The 24,649-nt window shown below is 48.0% G+C and overlaps 1 protein-coding gene and 1 long non-coding RNA gene across 4 annotated transcripts in view; one reads left to right on the top strand and one right to left on the bottom strand.

The window, feature by feature from the left end:
• The window catches only part of Myrip (myosin VIIA and Rab interacting protein), a 183,592-nt gene that overhangs the window by 40,824 nt on the left and 118,119 nt on the right, over positions 1 to 24,649 (top strand). The gene's annotated exons all lie outside the window — the stretch shown is intronic.
• Positions 13,195 to 16,133, bottom strand: LOC148122191 (uncharacterized). Its single transcript, XR_015737648.1, has 2 exons — positions 13,994 to 16,133; positions 13,195 to 13,660 (listed from the first exon to the last, which is right to left on the bottom strand). It is a non-coding gene; the product is annotated as an uncharacterized LOC148122191 (long non-coding RNA).

The following is a 24,649-nucleotide window of genomic DNA, read 5'->3' as shown; positions in this document are numbered from 1 at the left end:
AGCTCAGTCAATAAAGTGCTTGCCATATAAGAACAAGGACCTGAGTTTGAACCCCAGAACCCACACTAAAAAATTGCTGGACATGGAGACTTGTAACCTCCCAGAAATGGGGAGATGGAACTAAGTAGATCTCTGGGACTCATTGGCCAGCTATCATAACCCACTTAGTGAGCTCTAGGTCAGTGAGAGACCCTGTCAGTTCTTGAGAAACACTTGCAGTTGACCTTGAAGAAACACCTGCAACTTCTGCACACACATGTACCACCCAGGCATGCACAAGCACATACATGTGTGCACACATGCAAGCGCATGTACACATAAGCTCATGTATGTCCACACATAGTGCACATGCCCAAGCACACATGTGTATGTACATACTTACATGTGTGCACATACATATACAAGAACATACATATATACATACACAAGCACACACACATGCACATACATATACAAGCACACACACACATGTGCACATACACACACTCAGGATGGTAGCTCTGGGGGCAGAGCCAGTGCATTCTGTGGTAGCGTGAGAGGCTGACCCTGCTTGGTTTGAGAGTGTCCATATGGTGGGAGAAAGTCCAGCCAGTGGAGAAACATGTGAAGAACTCAGGGCCCTGTAGGAGGCAGGAGACCCCAGGGAGTGGAAAGGGGATGGAGCAGAGAGAGACTCAGTCTCACAGCCAGAATGGGCCTCGTGAGATTTTGGTTCTTAGATCTCCTCTTTATTGCTGGCATTCCGTCAATAATGGAAAGGCCAAATATATTACAGCAAAGCTGTTGGGTATTCATTCATTCGCTTCAGGATCTTGGTTCTGAATGTCAGGAGCCTCCGGGGAGTTGGGAAGTAATCCACAGGGGAGGAGAAGAGAAGACTTCATAATGGAGTAAAGACCTTTGTCCTTGGAGAAGATTCCAGAGGCAGAGAGGAGTCCCGCAGGAGTGCTTGTGATCTGTATAAGGTGAGAGGAGCCAGGGAGACTTCCTGAAGCAGAAGGCATCTGAACCTTAGGAATTTCCAAGCAGATTTAGACACAGGTCAGGGAGCAGGGAGCATCTTGGGTAGGTGATAGGAAAGGGAATGGATCTCCAATGCTGTCCTAATGGCAGCTGATATGGTGATGCTTTGACCCTTGCCTCCTTCCCCCACAACCCTGGAGAAGGCTTATTCTTATTTGTTTACAAATCAGAGAAGCTGAAGTTCCACAGATCCTCTCAGGTTCTCACAGTGAGAGGTGGATTCAAACCTACTTAGAGTCATGTGGAGCGAGGACGGTAGCCACTGTCCTTGGTGTGACCCTGGAGCGGAACGGATGAAATGGGGGCCATGATGGAAGCCCCAGCACTGTGATGTCTAATGCCTGCTGTGTGCTCAGGGGTGGGAGAGTTACAGGGTTTGTGTCCCTGTGTGGTGGATGACACCATAGCTATTGACCATGCATGCCTTCTGCATTTCAAGTGCTTCTTGCCCCAAGACGAATACACTCTAGAAAACACACGCAGGATTGCAAGGATCAAACATGAAAACGAAATGCAGAATGTCCTCATGGTTTTTATATTGGTTGTACCTTGAAATGTTCCTAAAATGACATCTTAAGTGCCTTGCTACTCTACTGCTATCTTTACATAATGTGGATGTGGTAGTTTGAATGTAATTTGCCCTCATATGTAGATGGAAGTCTCTGTCCCACCCAGTCCCGCAGCTGTTCAGTCTCAAAGAAATACACAGAGTCTTATATTAATTATAAACTGTTTGGCCTGTTAGCCCAGAATTATTATTAACTAGCTCTTACAATTTAAATTAACCCATAATTCTTGTCTATGTTTAGCCACATGGCTTGGTACCTTTTCTCAGTAAGTCATTCTCATCTTGTTTCCTCTGCGTCTTGCAGATGACTGTGTTTCTGCCTTTCCTCTTCCCAGAATTCTCCTAGTCTGATCACCCCATCTATACTTCCTGCCTGGCTACTGGCCAATCAGCATTTTATTAAACCAATGCAAGCGACAAATCTTTACAGTATACAAGAGCATCATCCCACAATACCCATAGTCTCAGGGAGCGGCACTATTAGGGGGTGTGGCTTTGTTGGAGTGGGTATGACCTTGTTGGAGGAAGTGTGTCACTACAAGGGTAGGCTTTGAGGTTGCCTATGCTCAGGATACTGCCCAGTGTCTCAGTTGACTTCCTGTTGCCTGTAAGATGTGGCACTCTCAGCTCCAGCACCATGTCTGCCTGCACACCACCATGCTCCCTTCGTGATGATAATGGACTGAACCTCTGAAACAGTAACCGAGCCACACCAATTAAATGTTTTCCTTATAAGAGTTGTGATGGTCATGTGTCTCTTCACAGCAATAAAAACCCTCAGACAGTGGACACCCAGGTGTTTTAACTGGCGTGATATTTTGAGATTTGCCAATATTTTAATTAATTAGTGTGGCCATAGATGCCTAGCTAAGCAGTTTAGAACTTGTAAGATCAAAAGGGAAGCCTTCCTTCTCAATTGGGGTGGAATGAGTCCTTTGTAAAAATTATGCTTATTTTCAGTGTGTGTGTGTGTGTGTGTGTTTATGTGTGTGGGTCTGTGTGTCTGTCTGTGTGCCTCTTCATGCACAAGTGCCACATTAAGCACCTGGAGGTCAGAGGTGTGTGTGCTGGGGTCAAATGCAGGTTATCAGGCTCGGCAGCAAGTGCCTCTCCCCACCAAGCCCTCTTGCCGCCCACTCCTGCACTCCCTTTTTTAAGACAGGATTTCAGGTTCCCTCCTGACTTTGAATCTGCTCTCTAGCTGAGGACAATGGGTGACCTTGAACTTCTGGATGCTCTGCCTCCACCTTCAGATTGCTAGGACGAGGCGAGGCAGCACCACACCCTGTTTCTGCGGAGTGGAAGGAAAGCCAGGGCTCAGATCATGCTAGGCAAGCACTCTAGCAACTGGGCCATGCCCGCAGCCCGAGAGCACTCAGTCCCCCCTGGCCAATCTCAGTGTGTCCCGCCACACCTGTCTCCGTGAGCAGCATTGACTGCAAAGCCTTCCAGAAGGAAAGTGTGCCACGTGCACGGCACATTGGCAAGGGATCTGTGTGTGCCACCGGACAGAAGGAAGCCTTCCGTGTTTCTCTGCCGGCAAAGGTGGAACAAACACATTCTGACCTTCAAATGACACATGACTTCTCTTGGGATCCGAACGCAGGGCGGGCAGGGGCTCTGCCACCAAGCTGCAGCCCCAGCCGGACACGTGACTTTTGAATGGCCTCCTTCATACTGTATGCCACCTCCTGGACATGCTTTCCTCCAGGGCGTGCTTTCAGGCTCAGGGGAGTGTTTCCCCGCAGAAGGGTCACACCAGTGCTCTGCTTTGCTTTTTAATTTCTGAATATGGGGGACTGACTGGGAGGCTCTGGACGGCTCTTCCTGCAGTCATTAGGAGCGGTTTTCTAATGCCTGCCCTGTGCATCCGCCTTCTTGATCTTTATTTACTTTCCCATTGCAAATGTCAGCGGCTCAGCTGTTGAGCCCTGGTAAAGCTTTTGTGGCTCTCATTCAAGGCTGACCTTTCGCACCCAGCCCTCTGGCCCGCCTTTCCCTGGCACTGAGTACGGCCGAGAACTGGCCTCCAGGGTGGTGGAGAGAAGCTTCCCTGGAGCCATTAGTAAACACAGCTTTCTTCAGCCACAGCAATCCAGGCTCTCCCTCTGATCTATGCAGCAGCTAGTACATGAAGTTTTTCTTATTCCTGTGGACGTCCCTGCTCTGAGAAGTGGGTCCTGGATTCGGGGCCAGCAGCTCCCTCCCTGTGACTCAGGCCTGAGGCCAGAGCTCATGACCTCCCTTCTTCCCTTTCTCCCTCCCTCCCTCCCTTCCTCCTTTCTTTCTTTCTTTCTTCTTGTTTACATGTTCCCATGTGCAGGTGCGCGTATGCACACACAGAGATACATTATGCGGCCTACCAGGCTTATAATTCCAGGTTTCAGTTCATCGTTCAGGGAAAATCAAGGCAGGAACTTTGAGCAGCCGGTCACATCACAGCCACAGTGAACAGCAGAGGGAAACTAATCATATCTGCTAGGGTTCGGCTAGCTGCCTCCGTCACTCAGTCCAGGGCCCCAAACCAAGGAATGGTGCTGCCCACTTGCAGTGTGTTCTTCTTGTACAATTAACACGACCAAGGCAGCTCCTCACAGCTATGCGTGCAGGCTTTGATCTAGACCAGTGGTTCCCAGCCTCCCTAACGCTGCAACCCTTTAACGCAGTTCCTCAGGTTCAGTGACCCCCACTGTAAAATTATTTCATTGCTACTTCAGAGCTGCGGTTTTCTGCTGTGACCCCTGGGAAAGGCTTGTTTGATCCCCAAAGGAGTCTCGACCCACAGGCTAAGCGTCACTAATCCAGACAGTCCTTCTCTCCATAGGCGAATGTAGTCTGTGTCACGTTACAGTTGGAGTCAACCGTCAGATTGTCCAGGTCACAGAAACGCTGGGACATGGGGCAAGGCTTTGTGATCACAGGCAGGCAGGCTTCAAGGAACAGCTGGGTGTGCAGAACAAAGCCCCTTTCGGTGTAAGGGGCAGGGGGTCAGGGACCCCGTTGCTTCATGGAAAACTGAGTAAGTGAGGACACTAGAGAAAGATCTGCAGGATTCAGCAGGCGGTGCTGGAGGCCATACTGAGATGTGAATCCTTCCCAGAATTCTCTGGAAATGAGCATGCTTCCCCAGGTCCTAAACCCAAGGAAAGTTAATAAGAGAGAGGACAGGTATAAAGTTTCTGAGGGAAGTACCACTTGCCAGCCAGCGTAGAGATGCTGCTGACTCGGAAGACGTCATGGCTAGAGCTGGAGGTGCACTGTCTGGTGGAAGGTGAAGGTCGGTGGTCCTGGACAGATGTGTGTAGGCCAGAACTGGTGACTGTAGTCAGAGCTAAAACTGTGTTTCTGCCTCGACTGCTCACGGCTGTCAGGGGTGTGAATAGAATCAATATTAGAAGTTTATAGACAAACAAAATTTATAGACTCCATGCAAATCTCATGACCAATGTTCTGAGACACAGAGCATCTAGGGAAACCAAGTCCTTAAGAGGGCATCATCAGCACCCAAGTCTGCAGTGCTGTTAACTTTGCAAAGAGGTTAAATACAGCACCACCCCACTTCCAGAAAGTGTTTGTCAGTCACCAGCTTCCAGGGATCAGATGATGCTACCAGGTAACATTCTTCTCGGCCCTCGGAGCCCAGTGCTTCCTTCGGTTAAATGCGGTTTCAGCTGGAATAATGGAGAGGGCGGGGTGGTTAGGGGATCTGGAGATGAAGCTCAGTTGGTGAGTGTTTGCCTAGTGTGCTCAGAGTCCTGGGTCTGATCCTCAGTATTGTATAAGTGAACTGTGTGGGGACAGACCTGCAATATCAATGTTCGGTAAGTCAAGGCAGGAGGATGAGAAGTTCAAGGTCTACGCTGGGCTAAAGGAAGAAAGGGAGAGATGGAAAAGGAAAGAAGGAAGAAGTGATGGTTATAGGATTTACCCCCACGTTCCTGAGAATTCAGATTTTTTTCTGTTCCTGAAGGGCTGGTATCTGGGGCAGATGACTGGTACAGGCTAACGGGTGGAATGGGGTGGGGTGGGGTGGGGTGAGGAGGTGGGCGGGGGTAAAGCAGTGGAATTTGTCTGGTTGCAGAAGAGATGGGACATAGATGGTAGACTATAGACGTGATAGATGGAGATGGGAGGGCAACTCCTGGAGGCTGAACCCATGGCCTAAGTGTGTGCTTATTACCTGATGGCGCCAGCAGGAGGCGGTAAGGAGGGCTGCCAGCTCCTGCTGGGTGGTCCCTGCTGGGTGTGTTCATACTGACCTGTGTCCAGCCAGGTACAGTGGACTGAGACTCCTGAAGACATGACAGGACCAGCAGGTGGCATAGCACATCACAGCCTCCCTTCCTTCTTCCCCAGGGGTTCTTCTTCTTCACAGGTTCTAGTCCCCCCCTCCACCGCCCAGAACCCTGGTGATTTCTATTTGATTTTTCCACTAAAGTGAAGTAACTGAGCCACGTAAGGTGTCAGCCCTGAAACCACCTGCTTTTGTGATCGGGCTGAGCTCAGCACTCACTGGATGCCATGAGGTGGGCATCACTATGCCCACACCACAAAGATTGGATGCAGAGAGGTCATGGACCCGAAGTCACCCAGCTTGGCTCTTCCTGGCAGCTAAGCACAGACCTGTCTGCCCTTGGCTGCCAACCTCCAGCCATGCTGACTCCTTAGTGCTTACGGTCACCGAGACTTGGATGTTAGGGTGGGAAGGACCTTTGAGAGATACGACAATACATTTTCTGCCTTCCTGTCAGCAAGGGACTCTCTTTTCCACGTCAGAACAGAGTGGTCAGAGAAGCCAGCATGACGCTCATGCCTCACTCAGGGCAGTCGAGAAACCTTGTAGAGAGAACCTTGGAGTTTGTTCTGTCAAGACATTGCTTTTTTTCTTTTCTCTTCCCTCCCCTCCCCCCTCCCCTCCCCCCCCCTCCCCTCCCCTCCTCCTTCCTTCCTTCCTTCGTTCGTTCCTTCCTTCCTTTCTTTCTTCCTTTCTTGGGGTTTGACCATCAAGAACAGAACAGGCAGTTTGGCTTAAGGGATCAATAAAAGTTTGCCAGAAGGTTACTGGAGACTGGTCCTGTCTTTGTTCGCACTCGTCTTTGCCTGGCCTTTGCTTGGCGTGGCAGAGCATGCTGGACCACGATGTATTCTAGTGCACTGTATGGATGATTTATTTTGCACTTGGGCCCTCTTCAGAGGCTGAGAGTCTGGCTGCCATCTGACTGCTGCTTCCTGAGACCGAGGTGACTCGAGTACATATGGAGTCAAATCGCTTGTGTCCTGGACAGCAGCAAGTGCTGCTTCTCACAGGCCAGTAATTCTCAGGGAGAAATCATCTCATTTTCTTGTGAGTTGGGGTCTCTGTACTTTGTCTTCAGCAAGACACTGTGCATTCTGACATGATTTTTATGTCCATCCTGTCCCATCCCTGTGTGTCACCCTTCCTACTGCTTTGACAAGGGACAGGTGTGAACAACCCCAAGAATTCCTCTCTAGGCCAAGTTTCTTTAGACTCTCCAAGCTGGGTCCATCTGGTCAGGGGTCAGACAGAGTGCTAGCCTCTACCCTGTGGCTGGGGCTGTCTCTGTGACCAGGGTCACATGGTGCTTGTACATTTGAGGCCTGTCATCAGCAGAACTGGAATTGGTCCAGTGATCACACAATGTGGCCTTTCTTTGTGTTTGCCCTTCGTGTATGAGCCGATGTAAGAAGAGAGTCCATGGGTCAGGAAGCTCCAAGATGGCTGGAGGTCCCGAGAAAGCCAGAGTAATAAGAAGACACGAGTCCAGCCTGGCGACACGGGCCTGTCACCCCAGCTACCTGGGAGCTGGGGCAGGAGGATCCTCTCTGGGCTACACATTTCAAAGCCTGGGTAACTTAGCAAGATGCTGTCTCCAAATGAAAAAAGTCAATATATAAGTCAAGGGGTGGGAGAGGAAACTGATGTAGCTCGGAGCCCGTGAATTTGCTTAGCATGCTTGGGGCCCAGGGTTCAAACCCCCAGTAGCAGAAGTAAATGGCGGGGGGGGGGGGGAGAAAAAGGGATGGAGGGAGAAAGGAAGGAAGGAAAAAAGGAAGTAATTACTGATAGACAGGCTGTTAAATAGTGACCGCCATTAACCTTAACTATTCCAAAAGCGGATTTTGTTTGGTAGTCACTAGCAGAGCTTTTCATGGCTCCAAATTCAGTGGGGGGAAGGGGAGCTTCATTTTATGTCACAGAATGGATATTTATGCTTTTGTGGGGGGAAAGGGCAACTTTATTGCTAAAGTAAATTAAGTCTCAGGTAGAGCTCTGAAGGGGGGAGAGAGAGAGAGACAGAGAGAGAGAGAGAGAGAGAGAGAGAGAGAGAGAGAGAGAGAGAGAGAGAAGAGAGAGGCCTGCCAGGAGGAAGCAGAAAGCTGGTGCCACCCACGAAGTAGAGACAGCCACACCTGTGTCACCAGCACCCAAGCTGGAGGAAAAAAATGGCCACAGCCCCAAAGGACCTCTGCTCCTCTTTAGTCACCCTCCCTCCAGAATTCTGCCACTCCTGACTTCCGGGAACAAGTGCACTTTACCTGTTTCCAACCCTGTAAATAGAATCACACAGTGGATCCTCTTTGGAATCTGGTTTCTTCTCTTTCTTATTTTGAAAAATAATTTATTTTCATTTTTAATGACGTGTATGTCTTTGGATCTGTGTGGGTACATGCATGAGTGCAGTGCCTCCAGAGGCCAGAAGAGGGCGTCAGACCCACCCACCCCCTCCCCCGCCCGGAGCTGGAGTTAGAGGTGGTTGTGAGCCACCTGATGTGGGTGATGGGAACTGAGCTCCCATCAAGTGCCTTAACTGCTGAGTCTTCTCTCTAGTCTTGGAGTCCATTTCTTGTTCTGTTTCTGAGTTTAGGCAACATGCTGCATGCATGCATGCATGTGGTGTGGACTATCCATTGCCTGTGGAATTCAATGTATATCTGACCAAGCACGGACTTGCTGGTCCCAGCACACGTGGGAATGGGTTAGAGCAGATGCCGCCGGATTGTCCTCTTCTATCCTTGGCCCTGTGTAGTTGAGACTGCCAGCTCTTCACACCCTCACAAAGCACGCTAGTTCGTGTCAGCTGTTCTGGGGGTCAGCAGCTGTTTGTGTAGTGGATGAGGGTGCTGAGGCGTGGGGAGTTGCTAAATACCCTCATTTTACAAGTGAAGAACCATTGTGCAGACCTCAAGGTAGGCTGTAGGGCCCCGTGTGTCTGAGCCGTGGCCTTAGGAGCTGCCTCCCTTCCTGGGCGCTGACCGCACCGGCTGACCCCAGCCAGTGTCCTGATACTGAATCTCCATCCCGCTTCTGTGAGCTTTCCTGTTAGGAATTTGAATAGCATCCCAGATACCAGCCATTATGTTCATTTGTGTGTGTTCATATGTTTTCACGTGTGCATGCGGGTACATATGCAATTGTGTGTGGAGGTCAGAGGTCACTGCCGGGGGTCTTTTTCTGTAGATCTCCTCCTTATCCTTTGAGACACAGTCACTGAACCTGGAGCTCAGCACCTGGGCTAGGCTGGTTGGCCAACAACCCTCAAGGATGCACTTGTCTGCACCTCCCCAGGACTAAGACTATAGTTGCACCCTGTCGCACCTGATTCTAAAGTGCATGCTGGGACTCTAGACACAGGTCCTCATACCATGCAGTGGTCACTTTACTTGGCCCTGAATGTCACTTGGAAAATGTCATTTCCGGGTACTAGAAAACTCCACCCTGCCCCAACTCTCATTTTGAATTCAGATTAAAATTTTTAATTCCACTGAATAGTTTTCTAATGAACCTCGGGATCCTCTTGTGTTTCCTCTATCTTTTTCATCCAGTGTCTGATGGGAGAGGCTAAACAGCCCCATCCACGGACAGTATTAAGCCCTGCCAGCCTACGGTGGAACCTTTCATCAGGCAAGCAGCCAGAGGGGCAACGTGCTAGTCTGAGCTGCTTCTCTCTGTGGCCTTTGGGAAGGATGCATCTTAGCTTTATGCAGCTGTGTGGGAAACCAGACCACGGGTACAGATATGAAGCATGAGGCCAAAGAGAGGACTCAGTGTAAGGGCAAGTACTGCCCTTCCAGGGGACTCCGGTTCAGTCCCAGCACCCACCCTGAGCAAATCACAACTACCTGTCTCAACTCACCAAAGCTTGCTCCAGGGGAGCTGACACTGTCCTCTGGTCTCTGTGGGGACCTGCACACAAGTGCACATCCTACACAGACACACACAGACACACACACACACACACACACACACACACCTAATTAAAGCACAATACGTATTTAGAATGATACAAGGCAGAATTTAACAAATATAGCCACTGGAAGTACATTCATATAGCGCAGTCCCTGCCTGTGTGCAGTGGACAGCCAAAGAGAGGTTGCTGGTAGCTGTCGTGGGTGGGGCATTTGTAGTCTCCGATATTTGCAGAACATTGGCAGCCCTGTCCCTGAAAACATCATAAAGTTGAGAGCATTGGAAGAAGATATGTCACCTCTGGCCTTCACACACATGAACACACATACTTATGCAGAAAAAAAATTAAGTTTTAATTTCTAAAAAGATAGGTTTTTTCCTTTCATGTTTTTGCTGCCTGTATTTCAGAAGATAATGGAACTATAATTTTTTTTTGAAGCTCTGGGTTTTGTTATTTTCAAAAGATCGTTCTGCCGTGATTAATGGTTGGCTAATAGGATAAGGTAAAGCAAGGGGAGCAGCCAGTGTTCTCCTGCGGAAATGAGTCTGCGCTCATAAAATCAGGAGCCGTGGTAGAAGTAGGACTGAGGTGTGTGTAACCTCTGGGTGTGCGTAGTGTGTGTGGGCACAAGGCGTGTGTGTGCATCTGCACACCTGTGAGTGATTTTCATCACTTGCTGCTCATTTCACCAGCCCCTCCCCTCTGCAGGGTGAGTAGGGTACTAAGGAAATGGTACGGTGTGTACCTTCTGTGTATAAGCACGGGTCTTTGTGCAGGTGTGCGTGGTGGACTCGCGTGCGTGTGGAGGTCAGAGGCCAGCCTCAGCTGTCGTCCAGCAACGTCCCTCAGGCAGGGTCTCTGGCTGGCCTGAAATCCACCAAGTGGGCTGGACTGACTGGCCAGCCAATCCCAGAGGTCTGCCCATCTCTGCCTCCCCAGTGCTGGGATTACAGGCGCAGGTCGCCACGTTCAGCTTGTTAAACATGTTGCTTCTGGGGTTCAAACTCAGGCCCTTGGGCTTGCAAGGCAAGCACTTTGCTGACAGAGCCACCTCCCTGGCCCTATAATTTACCTTTAATAATAGATATATAATGAAGTCATGAACCTAAAGAAATCCTTCCTATTTAACAAAAATAGTAGGTGGGGGCTGGAGAGGGGGCTCCACAGTTAAGAATGCCTGCTGCTCTTGCAGAGAGCCTGAATTTGGTTCTAAGCCCCCCACCCCTTGCAGGCAAGTTCGCAATCCCTTGTAGCCACAGCTTCAGAGGATCCGATGCCCTCTTCTGACCTCTGACATCCTTGTACTTGTGTGTACAACCCCCCCATGTGAAAACAATCCTTTAAAATAGTAGATTGATGGATATTTTTCACCAAATGTGTGCTAAAGTATACATTTTATATGTCTATATTATTTAGCCCGTCATATCTGATCAGTTTTGCCCACATGCATACAGTTGTGAGGTCATCCATTAGGGCATGGACAATCTCCACTGGCTCCCTGTCCCATGGCAGCTACCCACTGCCAGTAGCTCCCCAGCTTGGGGATCTTATTCCTACTCCATGATGGAAGTTGTTAAAAGATGTGTTTGTTTTTTTTTTCATGTGTATCAGTGTATTGCTTGCATGTGTTACATGTATGAATGTGCACCAAGTGCATGCCTGGTGCCCAGGGAGACCAGAAAAGGGCAAGTGCACAGCTTGGAATTGGAGTCACAGGTATTAGTTGCCATGTGTGGGTTAGGAACCAAAGCTGAGTCCCCTGCATGGACAGCAAGTGCTCCTAATCACTGAGTCATCTCTCCAGCTCCTGTAAGGGAATCTTTAACAGGTTTGATCTCGTGTAGGTTTTTGTACAGGTAATAACAGTTGCTGAGTTCATGTATGCCATAGCCACAAGATCTCCAGGGGAGAGGAGTTCACGACGCTCTGCCCCATGCGGGTGTTTTATACATTTTCCTTTACTTAGCATGGAGCAGAACCTGTTTTGTTAGCTATGGTGGTATTATATTGTACTGAGTTATACCATCATGTCTTGCCACACAGTGCATTCCACCGTGCCCTAAAATATGTATCTTAATTTGGCCATTCCTTTCTGGGTATTTGATTTTTACGACACAATACTATGAGAACCTGTCATCCTTGTCAGTATTTTCTGTTTAAGATTCATTCCTAAATTAGAATAACCGACTTAAAATGTGTGCTAGAATGCTTTCAGGATTACAGTAGTCCTACCCAGTTGGCTTACAGAGGGTTCTGGCAGCTGCCTGCTGGCATTCGCACTCAAGGGAGCAAATTTGGTCCTTCTGAAATGGGCATGCACAAAGCTGCATGGACAGAGTCCAGGTGAACACACCCTGGGCTGAGTTCTTCATGGCAATGCTGTCTGCCCAGCGTGCTCTGTTTATTATTGATTAAGCAAACAGATAGTGCCGAGTCCCATGGAAGCCATAATAGGGTTAGCGGCCTCTGGACTCAGCGCCTCTCTGTGTGTTCAGAATGGGAAATGAGTGTTAAGTGTGGGTCAGAATAACAACGAGGGCCGTGCCACCAGCATTTCCTTCCTTCTGATTGTGTGTAAGGGACAGGCGGCAGGAAGAACCCCACTCACCTTCCAAGAAACACAAATCTTGAGTACGGCAATAGAACTGTTATGGACAGCCCTCCCCAAACCCTTAGTTTTACTGAAAATATTTGGCGTGCCCTGGGGCTCCTCTCTCCACTTTCCCAGGCTGGAGTCACAGGCAGATTCCCACACCCACACAGCACTTATGTGGGCTCCGGGGATCAGAATTGGGTCCTCGTTTACCCAGCAAACACTCCTCCCTCTGAGCTATCTCTCCCCGGCCCGTCTACCTCATTTTTTTTTGAGGTAGGACTTTTTTCCTATCTAGAGCTTTGTGGTTAGATTGGACCGACTGGCCCCCAGTTCCAGGAACCCATCTGTCTCTGCCTCCCCACTCCTGGGATCACAGCCATATGCTGCCACACCGAGCTCTTTTGTGTGGTTGGTGACAGTTTGAATCCTGGTATTCATGTTTGTGTGGCAGGCATTTTACAGCTGCCTCCTGGGCACCTGGTCTTGTGTTTCTCCTAAGCCCTGCCCTTCGGTTTAACTGCAGTAAAATTTTATCATGGTCTCTTTCAATGGGAAAAGCAAATAGGAGACACCTCACTGCTGTTTGACACAGCTGTCCTTAGCACGCCCCCCCCCCCCCCGCCCACTGACTGTGCACGGGAGCACTTCAGCCAGATGTTCAAGGTTTGTTTCTGGCTCCTCACCTCTGCTCTGTGCCTTATGGCGTAGATCCCTGCCTGTCCCCTGGAATTACCATGTAATGAGTGTTTCTGCGATTCTCCATCATCCAAAGGCTTCTCAGTATCCAAGCAGTGTAGGACTGGATGGAATTTTTTTTATTAGCAATAAAACAAGGTCCCCTGGAGCTCTTTTGGGTCAATTCTCACTAGGTTGTAAGCCCCAGGGGGAGCGCTCAGCCGCTGCCTGCCTCTGCTGGGCTGTTTGCCTGTGGATGGGATGTATAGACACTAAACCGCAGTGGATGCTTTTGATAGATCCTCAGTGCAGAAGCTGTGGTCCACAGTGCATCCCTTCCAGTATCCGTGTGGCATGAGGGACCGTGACAGTTTGGGCACAAAGCTGAGTCCGTCCGACTGCTCTCTGTGCCCCACACAGCACCACAGGACCAGACACATCGGAAATTAAAGGCAGGAGCTTGAAAGTATCATGCAGTTCGCTTTGGAGCAGCAGGGTAGGGGAGGAAGGTGCCTGCTGAGCAAGGAGGTGGACCTCAGTTCAGTCCCCAGAGACCGTGGTTGGAAAGGCGTGGTGGGCAGAATCCCTCTGAAAAGGGGAAGTAGATGAGATTTCCTGAGTAAATTGGGAGCCTGTGGGGAAGGGGAGGGGGAAAGTGAAGGGGGAGAAAACAGGATGGTCGAGTAGGGGGAGGGACAGAGAGGGAGAGCAAGGAAAGAGATATCTGTAACACGAGGGCCGGCTTGTTGGGGTTTCTGTCCCGCTCAGTACCCCAACAAGCCAGCAAGTCCCAAGGAAAATCACACACAAGACTCCATAAGGTTATAAACTGATTGGCCCATTAGGTCAGGCTACTTATTAGTTCTTATAACTTATCTTAACCCATTATTCTGATCTATGTTAGCCATAATGGCTCCGTACCTTTCTCATTGTGACAGCTTACATGTTGCCTCTTCGGTGGTCTGTACAGGAGTGGCTGAGGGAGCTCTGCTTCCAGAATACTCCCAGTCTCTTTGCTCCACCCCTACTTCCTGTCTGGCTTTCCCGCCTATACTGCCTGCCTGGCCAATCAGCATTTTATTAAAATACATGATTGACAGAATACAGACAATTCTCCCGTATCATTTCCCTCTTTTTTTTTTTTTAAACAAAGGAAAATACCCATAGTCCATTTGTTGGGAATGTGGGCGTAGTATTTCAGGCTACTTCCTGCTGGTTGGGGGCGCTGATAATCTTATGGGGACCTAAAGAAAACTTAGAGTTATAATCAAGTCCTGACTGAAGTATCCTGGGCGTCTTGATCATCTCAGGCTGCAGTCTTGAATCAGTTCTGGATGTAGAACTCTGTCATCTGGGCCATCTGTTCCTGTCGATTTCTCAGGTGGCCTCCCTTGGTCAAAGATGATTTTTCTTAACTCTGAATAAATCCATAGCCTCTCATTTTCTGTGGAAACAAAAGCAGAATCTCTTCTCCAAAGTAACATACCTTTGGACTTCAGTTTTGAAGCCAAGGTATTTTCAAAATGTCTATCTTGGGTTAGTTCAGCAGCATTTATAAACAAATGTCTTTTGGTGACTGTTGCTCCTTCCTCAGCATTCAAACAATTAAAAGAGAGCATAATAGCATACAGTATCAAGATTCTCTGTGTATTTTCCATCTTTATGCAGCTTTATTTTACTTCTATTTCTTTTATTTTTACTTTTACTTTTTGAGACAGGCTCTCTGTATATCTTTGTCCTGGAATAACTCTGTAGACCAGGCTGTCCTTGAACTCACAGAGATCCTCCTGTCTCTGCCTCCCCAGTGCTGGGATTAAAGGTGTATGCTACCACACCTTGAACTCACAGAGATCTGTCTCTGCCTCCCAGGCATTGGGATTAAAGGCGTGTACTACCACACCTTGAGGTCACAGAGGTCAACCTACCTCTACCCCTTGAAGTCACAGAGGTCAATATGCCTCTGCCTCCCAGGCATTGGGATTAAAGGTGTGTACCACCACACCCAACTACTCTCTTTCTTTCCTTTTAACTTTAAGAACTTTAACTTTTAGCCTGCATATACACACTGTAAATCATTTAGAGGTTTTCTTCCTCTTTGAATCTCTTTACTGTATATTTTTCTTTTTCTGACCACATGAGCCATTAATTTACTAAGCAATATGGAGAGCCGTGGCTTTGACAGCTAGATCCAGCTCATTCCTTAGCTTTTCAGCCTCAAGGCTGAGGTACCAGCCAGAGCTGTGTTCACTGCCACAACTCTATGGCGTTTCAAAGTCCTTGCCAGCAAGCAAGCTGCAGCATTCTGCTCACAGACCACACTCAGTCGGACTGCCTGCCTGAAAGAGTCAGAGTTTGCTCTGGCAGGACAGCCCAGAAAGCCGGCATTTTAAAACAGCACAGCTTTTTTCCTGCTACGACTGAAAACCGAAAAGCATGTGTTCAGCTTTTCACCAACAGCATTTAAGTGTTTCGTGGCAGGACCTCTTAATGAGCTGCAAGGTTTTGCAGTTAAGGCTGAGTCAGGAAGCCTCCCTTAGATGAGAGCGCTTGCTTGCTCTAGCAAACAGAGCAGACCTGAGAAATTGCTGCTACCAAGAAAACATGCTTTACTCTATTCTTTCCCAAGCTTTCTCACGCTTTATGTGGATTCAGTTATCCACGTTGGCGCCATATGTAACATGAGGGGGATGGCTTGTTGGGGTTTCTGTCCTGCCCAGTACCCCAACAAGCCAGCAAGTCCCAAGGAAAAATCACGCACAAGACTCCATAAGGTTATAAACTGATTGGCTCATTAGGTCAGGCTACTTATTAGCTCTTATAACTTATGTTACCCCATTATTCTTATCTACGTTAGCCACATGGGCTCATTACCTTTCTCAGTGTGACAGCTTACATGTTGCTTCTTCCGTGGTCTGCACAGGAATGGCTGAGGGAGCTCTGCTTCCAGAATACTCCCAGTCTCTTTGCTCCACCCCTACTTCCTGTCTGGCTTTCCCGCCTATACTGCCTGCCTGGCCAATCAGCATTTTATTAAAATACATGATTGACAGAATACAGACAATTCTCCCGTATCAGATATCTTGATAAATGGATCCATTATGGGGTTAGGGAGAAACCTGGTCACTATGAAAATTCCCAGGAATCCACGAGGATGACCCCAGCAGCAGTGGAGAGGGTGCCTGAACTGGCCTTCCCCTGTAATCAGATTGGTGACCAACCTAATTGTCATCAGAGACTTCATCCAGTAACTGAGGGAAGCAGATGCAAGATCCACAGCCAGGTACTGGGCTGAGCTCCCAGAGTCCAGTCAAAGAGAGGAAAGAGTGATAATATGAGCAAAGAGATCAAGACCATGATGTGGACACCCACAGAAACAGCTGACCTGAGCTACTGGGAGCTCGCTGATTCTGGACTGACAGCTGGGGAACCTGCATGGGATCAAACTAGGCTTTCTAAATGTGGGTGACAGTTGTGTGGCTTGGGCAGTCTGTGGGGCCACTGGTTGTGGGACCAGGATTTATCCCTAGTGCATGAACTGGCTTTTTGGAGCCCATTCCCTACGGAGGGATGCCTTGCTCAGCCTTGATACAGGGCGAGGACCATGGTCTTGCCTCAAAGTGATGTGCTTCGTTGACTGCCAATGGGAGGCCTCACCCTCTCTGAGGAGTGAATGGGGGGCTGGGGGCGGAGCAGGAGAAAGGGGGGAGGGGAAACTGGGTTTGGTATATAAAATAGAAAAGGTTGTTTTTAAATAAAAAAGTAAATTAAAAAAATTCAGAGGAAAAACAAAACAAAGGCATGGCGGTGTGTGTCTGTATGCCTAGTGTTGGGAACGAGGCAGGAGACAGAGAGCAGCCAAATGAATGCACTCCAGGTTCCGTGAGAGACACTGGCTCGAAAATGAGGTGGAGAATGATCAAGAAAGACATCCAACATTGACCTCCAACATTGACCTTTGGTCTCCACGCATGTATGTGCACATGCACGAGCACCTGAACACATCACATTAATGCACATACTATAGACACACATGCACATATATGCAGAGACACATACACATACATAGACACACACAGGCACAGACATACATACACACAGACACACATGCATACACACATAGACACACATACATACACAGACACATACAGATGCATAGACACACAGACATACACATATACACATAGGGACACACACACATACACAGACACATACAGACACACATATACAGATGCATAAACACACACAGACATACACACATATACACATTGAGACACACACATACATAGATGCACACACAGACACATGCACACACAGACACACGCACACACAGACACACCCACAGATACTGTCTGCTATAGTTGTATAGCAGGCTTATCCATTGCAGGATAGGAATAGGTCAAAACCTTTATTTCCTCCTGGCAGGTAACATGCTATTGTTACTTGTTAAGTGAGAACCTTGATTCAGGACAGACGTGTGAGACAACTCCATTTAAGTGACAGAAGTACAGACAGAGGTAGAAAAGTCCAGGAAAGGAGCGCAGTGGGCCACCGTTAAAATAGACGTTCATTCTGTTTATGTGTGAAACATCTCTGCCTATTTGAATGGGAACTAAGGACCAACAGGTGAGCTGGCTCAGCAGGTAAGGTGTTTTCTGTCAAGCCTGATGGTCTGCATTCCACCTGTGGGGCCTGCGTGGTGGAGGGAGAGAATTGACGCATGAAGGGTGTCCTCTGACTCCCAAGTGTATGCTGTAGAACACACACGTGCACGCATGCATACACATGTGTGCATACACGTGTACATGCACACACACGCATGCACAAATACACACCTGCATGATGGAAGTAAGAACTGATGCCTAAGATTGTCCTCTGACTCCCATATACATGCTGCAGAGCATGCGTGAGCGCTCATGCATGCACACACACACAGGTGTGCAGGTGTGTGCGCACACACAAACACACACCTGCATGATGGAAGAAGAGAACTGATGCCTAAAGATTGTCCACATATATGCTATAGCATGCATGCACACACGCACACACACACACACAGACACACACACTAAACACAGAATAGAATTAATGGGGAGACTTTCTACTGGAAGCTTTTTATGTGTTCTACATTTTGAAACATGTCATGTTAGGACATTTAGAAAGGAATGTTCAAAAGCTCTCGTCTCCTGTGTGATGTTGTTGGGCAAACACTAAGAACTTGCTCAAGTCTATTTCCTTCTCCCCAGACCTTCCTGCACCCGTAGAGATGCTCGGGGCGGGGGTTGTGATTGGGACCACATTCTTCTGTCTAAGCAGGGCTCGGAGAAATGCCCGTGTTTAGGTTTTCTGCCTATCGCCCATGACTCTGAACGACAGACACAAGCACGCAGACTCCATTGCTGTTTTCTGTTAGTTCCTTTACTTTCCTGGCGGGTTAACAGTCTCCTAGGCAAGATCCTGACTGGTGCAGACCTGGAGTGAGTCTTCCGGGCGACTCGGAGCCCAGGGAAAAACAGTCTGTCAGGATACATGGCTGAGTTGGGGTTTATTTGGTTATTTGAGGTAATCTCTTTGCCTCGACAGAGTTGAGTTCTGTCCAAGCCTTGGCACCCTCCTTATTCTAGATACTTCTAAAATATGAGGCAGGCAGTCGCCAAGCCAGAAACAGGACCTTCCTGTGCTCGGCCCTGAGCCCTGCTCTGGTGTTCAGCAGCTGAGAGACTTAGAGCTATTTAGCCAACTAAAAAGTTAATCATAAAGGGACCTTGGGTTAAAGGAAATGATCTAGGTATAAATTATGAGCAATGAAACCTTTAAAATTTAAATTCATGCCAAAAATTTTAAGTAATTATTCTTATGATTATGCAGTTTAACACATCAGAATTAATCCCTTCAAGTATAAAAAGCACCAATTACCTGTGTAGAAGGGCTGCGACCCTTTTGTCTGGTAGGAGAAGAGAGACGGGGAAATTGTCAGGTAGATTGTTAAAACCATCACACTCTTTATAGTAATACACTGGACTAAATGGTTTGAAAATACAACTATTACTAAAAAAATTGAAAGTCTGCCTGCTACTTAAATAATCAGAGAAATAGCAAGGAAACTAAAGAACAGACTTTTTTGTTTTGTTTCTGTTGTTGCTGTTGTTTTGAGATGGGGTCTCAGACTTCAGGTATTGGCACATGATAAGGGGCATATTTTAAAATCTAGAATGAAGTAGAAACTTTGTCTTCGTATTCAGGATCTGTACTGGCTGCCCTTGGGGTTCCGACAGGATGCATCCTCAGCTGCAGCCACTGAGAGCATCTCTGTGCATGTTCAGTGTTCCCTTTTAAAAGGTGGGCCTGCCCCCTCCCGTGTCTCCCTCCCTCCCTCTCTCTCTCTCTCTCTCTCTCTCTCTCTCTCTCTCTCTCTCTCTGTTTCTCTGCCTGTCTTTCTGTCTCTGTCTCTCTCTCTTTGCCTCTCTCTTTTTTTCTCCCACTCCTGTCTCCAGAGGTCAGTCTCCCCTCTCTCTCCCCCTTTTCCCATTCACTTTCCCAGTAAAAATCCTCTCCACCTGAGCACTGTGCCAAGTCTTTCTCTAAGGAGCCACTTTTTCCCCCCAATTACAACAACATGATCATATGAAAGAAATGTTAGGAGTTGGTGGAGGAGGAGCAGGGAAAGAGGAACCCCCATAGTGCTAGCAGGGAAAGAGGAACCCCCATAGTGCTAGCAGGGAAAGAATGACCTAGCGAGCAACAGCCCAGGAATTATGAGAATTGCTAACAGTTGGTTGATATCTAAAATCAAGAATTTTATGAAGTCTATTAATTCCCAAGCATAGTAATAGAACTAGTCTCCTCTGAATTACTCTTTGTGAGACAGAGGGACACAAAAGGCAAGCAAGGTTTTAATAGCAGTGGGACTGGAGAGGCGACTCAGCAGCTTTTGCACACATCAGAATTGGGTTCCCAGCACTCCATGGCTGCTCACAATGCCTGTAATGCCAGCTCCAGGGGATCTGATGTCCTCTGCTGGTCCCCACATGTACCTGCACGCTTGTGCGTATGCAGAAATCACCAAAACGATAAGTAAAATACATCTCTTTTGAAAAGCATCTAGAGAAGAAAAGATTCAGTCTAACGGATCCTTTTGATCTTAGCTACTAGTAAGGAAGTTAGAACCTAGGATATACTGAGAGACATTCTAGGAGCAAGCTGTGGACATTGGTGATGGTTTGGTATGGGATTAGGATCATGAAAGACCATTCAGTACTATCAGTCAGGTTTCTGGAGTACACAAGATACCATCAACACAAGAAGATCCAATTTGATGAGACGTTCCTGCGTTACCCTTTGGTCAATGAGTTGAAACATCCAAACGAAAACTCAGCTTCTCCATCCTGCCTTGTGGCTCATGGCTCTTCTCTTGTGCTAAGATGTCTAACAAGGAACTCAATCAGAGGAACAGCATTAGCGTGCTGTGAATGGGCTTTAGGTTGCAGCCCAGTCATTGACTCTACATGTCTGCAGTCTTTGTGCATGCCATGGTAACCGTGTGTGTCTCATGGAGGTGTTGTGGGGGATAAAGGGGGTTTTACATCGAACTTTTGCTGTGTACTGCACCATAAGCTGTTATCTGTTTGTGAATCCTGACCCCTCCAGGACTGTGTTACCCGAATGTGCATCGCCAGCCTGCTTCATTCGCTTGTTAGCTGCCCTTCTGAAACACTCATAAGGCCCGGATTCTAAGTTTGATGTCTAAGCAGAACTCACTTCTTTCTCTCTCTTTTGAGAAGTGGGAGGTGCTGGTCTGACTCGGCTCTCTCAGCACCTGTTCTTGGCGATACATCTTTATAATCATTTATGCAAGTTCTTTGGGGCCCTGAGATGAGATTCTGCTCAGAAGCATCTGCTTGCGTTTTTGTTTCACCTTAGTTTGTCCTTCGTCTTTGGTTATAATTTCTTACATGAAATGGTCTTACCTGAGAAGTCATCTTCATAGAGAAGAGACAAGGAAAATGTTGTCAGGTAGGGATGAACTTAATTTTTTTTTACTTTATTTTAATTCTGTGCATATGTGAGTCTGTGCCTACATAGATGTGTACATGTGTGAGTCTGTGCCTACATGGGTGTGTGCATGTGTGAGTCTGTGCCTACATAGATGTGTACATGTGTGAGTCCGTGCCTACATGGGTGTGTGCATGTGTGAGTCTGTGCCTACATAGATGTGTGCATGTGTGAGTCTGTGCCTACATGGGTGTGTGCATGTGTGAGTCTGTGCCTACATAGATGTGTGCATGTGTGAGTCTGTGTCTACATGGGTGTGTGCATGTGTGAGTGTGGGTGCTGATGGAGTCCAGAAGTGTCAGAGCTGGAGTTGCACACTACCCAGAGTGGATTCTGGGAGCCAAACTCTGGTCCTCTACCATAGCAGGATGTGTTCCACACCACTGAGCCGTCTCTCCCGTCTTTCTTATTGACTATTCTTACATCTCTCTGTGGAAGCAAAACATGATTTTAGACACTGTTCAGTTCGCGTGTCTAAATGGATCTGAGCTCTGCTATAGACCCCTGCCTTTAGTCCTTAACATTCCTTTATTCTTAGCATATAAGTTTTGAGAGTATGACTTCTCCAGTCTTTAGCTCGTGGTATTTAAATATGTGGCCTCAACAGAACATGGTATTTCACATATGGCAAGTGCTCCATTTATGTCAGTGAACAGGTGAATGGGATTTCCCACGGACCAGCACAGGCAGCCTGTTCCTTTTTGCACCGTGTTATGTCACGAGTTTGATAGTTCAACAGTGTGCACGATTGTCATAGGTTACAGAAAAGTAGACTTGATGGCAATCGGTTTCCCCAGTCATGCCCAGCTTCTCACCTCTTAGCCGCCACACATTTGAAGATGGGACATTCACCTTCCTCAGAGCTTCCATCACCATAGAGTCTTAGTGAACTTTTACTTTTGACACCTGATCTCAGCAGGGACAGGTACCATGACGGCACCTGTCTTATCCTGAGCTTCACATGGCCTTGGCATCCGATGCCCAGCTTGGGTCTGCTTTGTCTGGGCCTGGTCAGTTTTTAGACTCTACTTCAAGAGCTGCTGGGAACTGAGGCCACGTTTCATCTCCAAAAACGCTGTTCTTGGTCACTTTTGTTGCTGTCTGTGTTGGATCGCCTGATGAACAACTCTGAAATGCTGGCAGCCTGGCAGGGACTATTGTTGGGAATGTACTCGGTGTGATGGTTAATTTCCACGGTGGGCCTGATTTTGTAGGGCACGTAGTAGGCACCTTTGGGAGTGTGTGTGAGGGAATTTCCTGGAGTAGAACTGGGGGGGGGGACACACCCTGCATGTGGACAGCTCCATCCAACCATCCCACAGGGCAGGATAGTGAAAAAGAGAAAGCCACGGGGTACTGGCATAGTGGAGGTTTTCACTGTCCACGCGACACCATCTAAAGTCACTGTGAAGAGATCCAGCTGAGGGGTTGTCTAGGCCAGCGTGGGCTGTGGATGTGTTTTGGGTGGGCTGTCTTGATTGCCTTAACTGATGTGAGATCAGGCCTGAAAGTGGCCGGGACCATTCCCTGGGTTGGGCCCTGGACTACTATGTAAGAGTAGAGAAAGCTAGCTGACCACTAAGCACACATATATCCACTCTCTCTGCTCTTGGTTGTGGATACATGTGACCTGCTTCAAGTCCCTGCTACTGTGATGTCCCTGCAGTGATGGGTGGTGTCCCGGAACTAAATGAGCCCCTAGACTTCTAAGTTGCTTTTCATCGTGTTTTATCATAGCAGCTGGACACAGCTTCCCAAACACCAGGGTTGTTAGGGATCATGTCGGGCCCCACAATGCTGTCCCATTGCCCTCCTCCCTTGTTGAATACCTGACTTGTCTGCAGCCTGGCCACACCGGCTGAATCACAGCTGCCGTGTTTCTCCTGCTCCTTTTCCTATGGGACTCCTACTACCAACTCAGACCCATGAGATTTTGCTGCATTGGGCTGCACAGCTCAGCGCCTTCCTTTTCTCTCTGTCTGCAGTGTTATCCTCCCCGCCTTCCCAGCTAGAATTCCCAGCTGCTGGGTGAGTGGGGTTCACCGGATGGTAAGAACATCCCTCAGCTAAACTACTGGACTCCCATAGCGTGCTGGTATTTTTATGTGATCAGATAAATGTTTCTAGATGTGTTATGCATCTTTGCCTCTTCTCCCTAAGTCCCAAATACTTGTTTTTGACAGTGCTTCCAGTTTAGCATCCGGGAATGCCGTGCACCATAAGCTTTCGAGTTAATTAATGCTTCCATCCTCAACAGCTTATGAAAACCAATTTTCCCCCACTGTGACTATCAATCAATAAAACATGTATCAGGGCTGTTCTTCAGAAAGCTTCATAGGTTTTAGTTTGTGATAGTCAAAAGAGCCGCTAGGACAGCAGTGTGATCTGTGTGGAAGACTGAGAAGCTTAGGCATTGAGCAGTTAAGTTTATTACACCGTGCAAAATGTGAGTCAGTGTCTTCCTATGAAAGACAGTTCTCCTTGTGAATGGCTGCCGTCCATCCACAGCCTGTGTGTGCTTGTTAGCTAAGACCCTAAGAACATTGGTACCATGAACAGATTGCCTGTGATGACCAGTACCACGAAACACCTTGTTGGCCACAGAACACCTGTGCTGGCCAATACCACAGAAGATAAGAAGAAGGACTGTGAAGATGGCTCAGTCAATAAAGTGTTGGCCATACTGATGTGGGATTCCTTCACCTCTGTATGCTGTGAATACCATTGGTTAAAAAAAAAAAACTGTCCTGAGCATGTGATAGAGTAGAGCAGAGCTAGGTGGGGAAAACTAAACTGAATGCTGGGAGAAAGGAAGCAGGATCAGAGAGAAGCCATGTAGTCCCGCCAGAGACAGACACTGGTCAGAATCTTGTTGGTAAGCCATAGCCACGTGACAATACACAGATTCCTAGCAATGGGGCTAAATTAAGATATAAGAGTTAGCCAATAAGAAGTTAGAGCTAATGGGTTAAGCAATGATTTAATTAGTACAGTTTCTGTGTGGTTATTTCCGTTCTGGGCGGCCAGGATGAACAAGAGGCCTCCTCCTACACCACATGAGCATGAGGACCTGAGTTCAACCCTCAGAACCCACACAAACAATTCAGGCATAGTTATACTTGCTCTTAACTCAGCACTGGGGTTTGGAGATAGGGTAATCCTGCAACCGACTGGCTGGCCAGCTCAGTGCTAACAGTGAGGTTCAGGTACCAGTGAGTGACCCCCGTCTCAAAAAATATGATGGACAGCTCCTAAGGAATGGCATTCAAGGTTGACTTCTGGCACACACACACACACACACACACACACACACCCCGAAGAAGGATACAGAGAAAGAGCTGGCTGAAAAGGTCTCTCATTCCCATCCAGGATATGTTGTTCCAATGGTCTTGGCGTCTGCCCTCTGGGGACCAGGAGTAGACACTGGTCACTCACTTGATGCTTTGGTCCCCAGTCTGTCCCAGGACCCTCACAGGATCCACCATACTGGGGTCTGAGAAATGTGAGGAGCAAAGCCACTCCCACGTC

This window comes from Myodes glareolus, chromosome 4 (assembly GCF_982192425.1).
Source record: "Myodes glareolus chromosome 4, mMyoGla1.1, whole genome shotgun sequence".
Lineage (NCBI taxonomy): Eukaryota > Metazoa > Chordata > Mammalia > Rodentia > Cricetidae > Myodes > Myodes glareolus.
The sequence above is the reverse complement of the archived record's forward strand: the minus strand, read 5'-3'. Positions and strand labels throughout refer to the sequence as shown.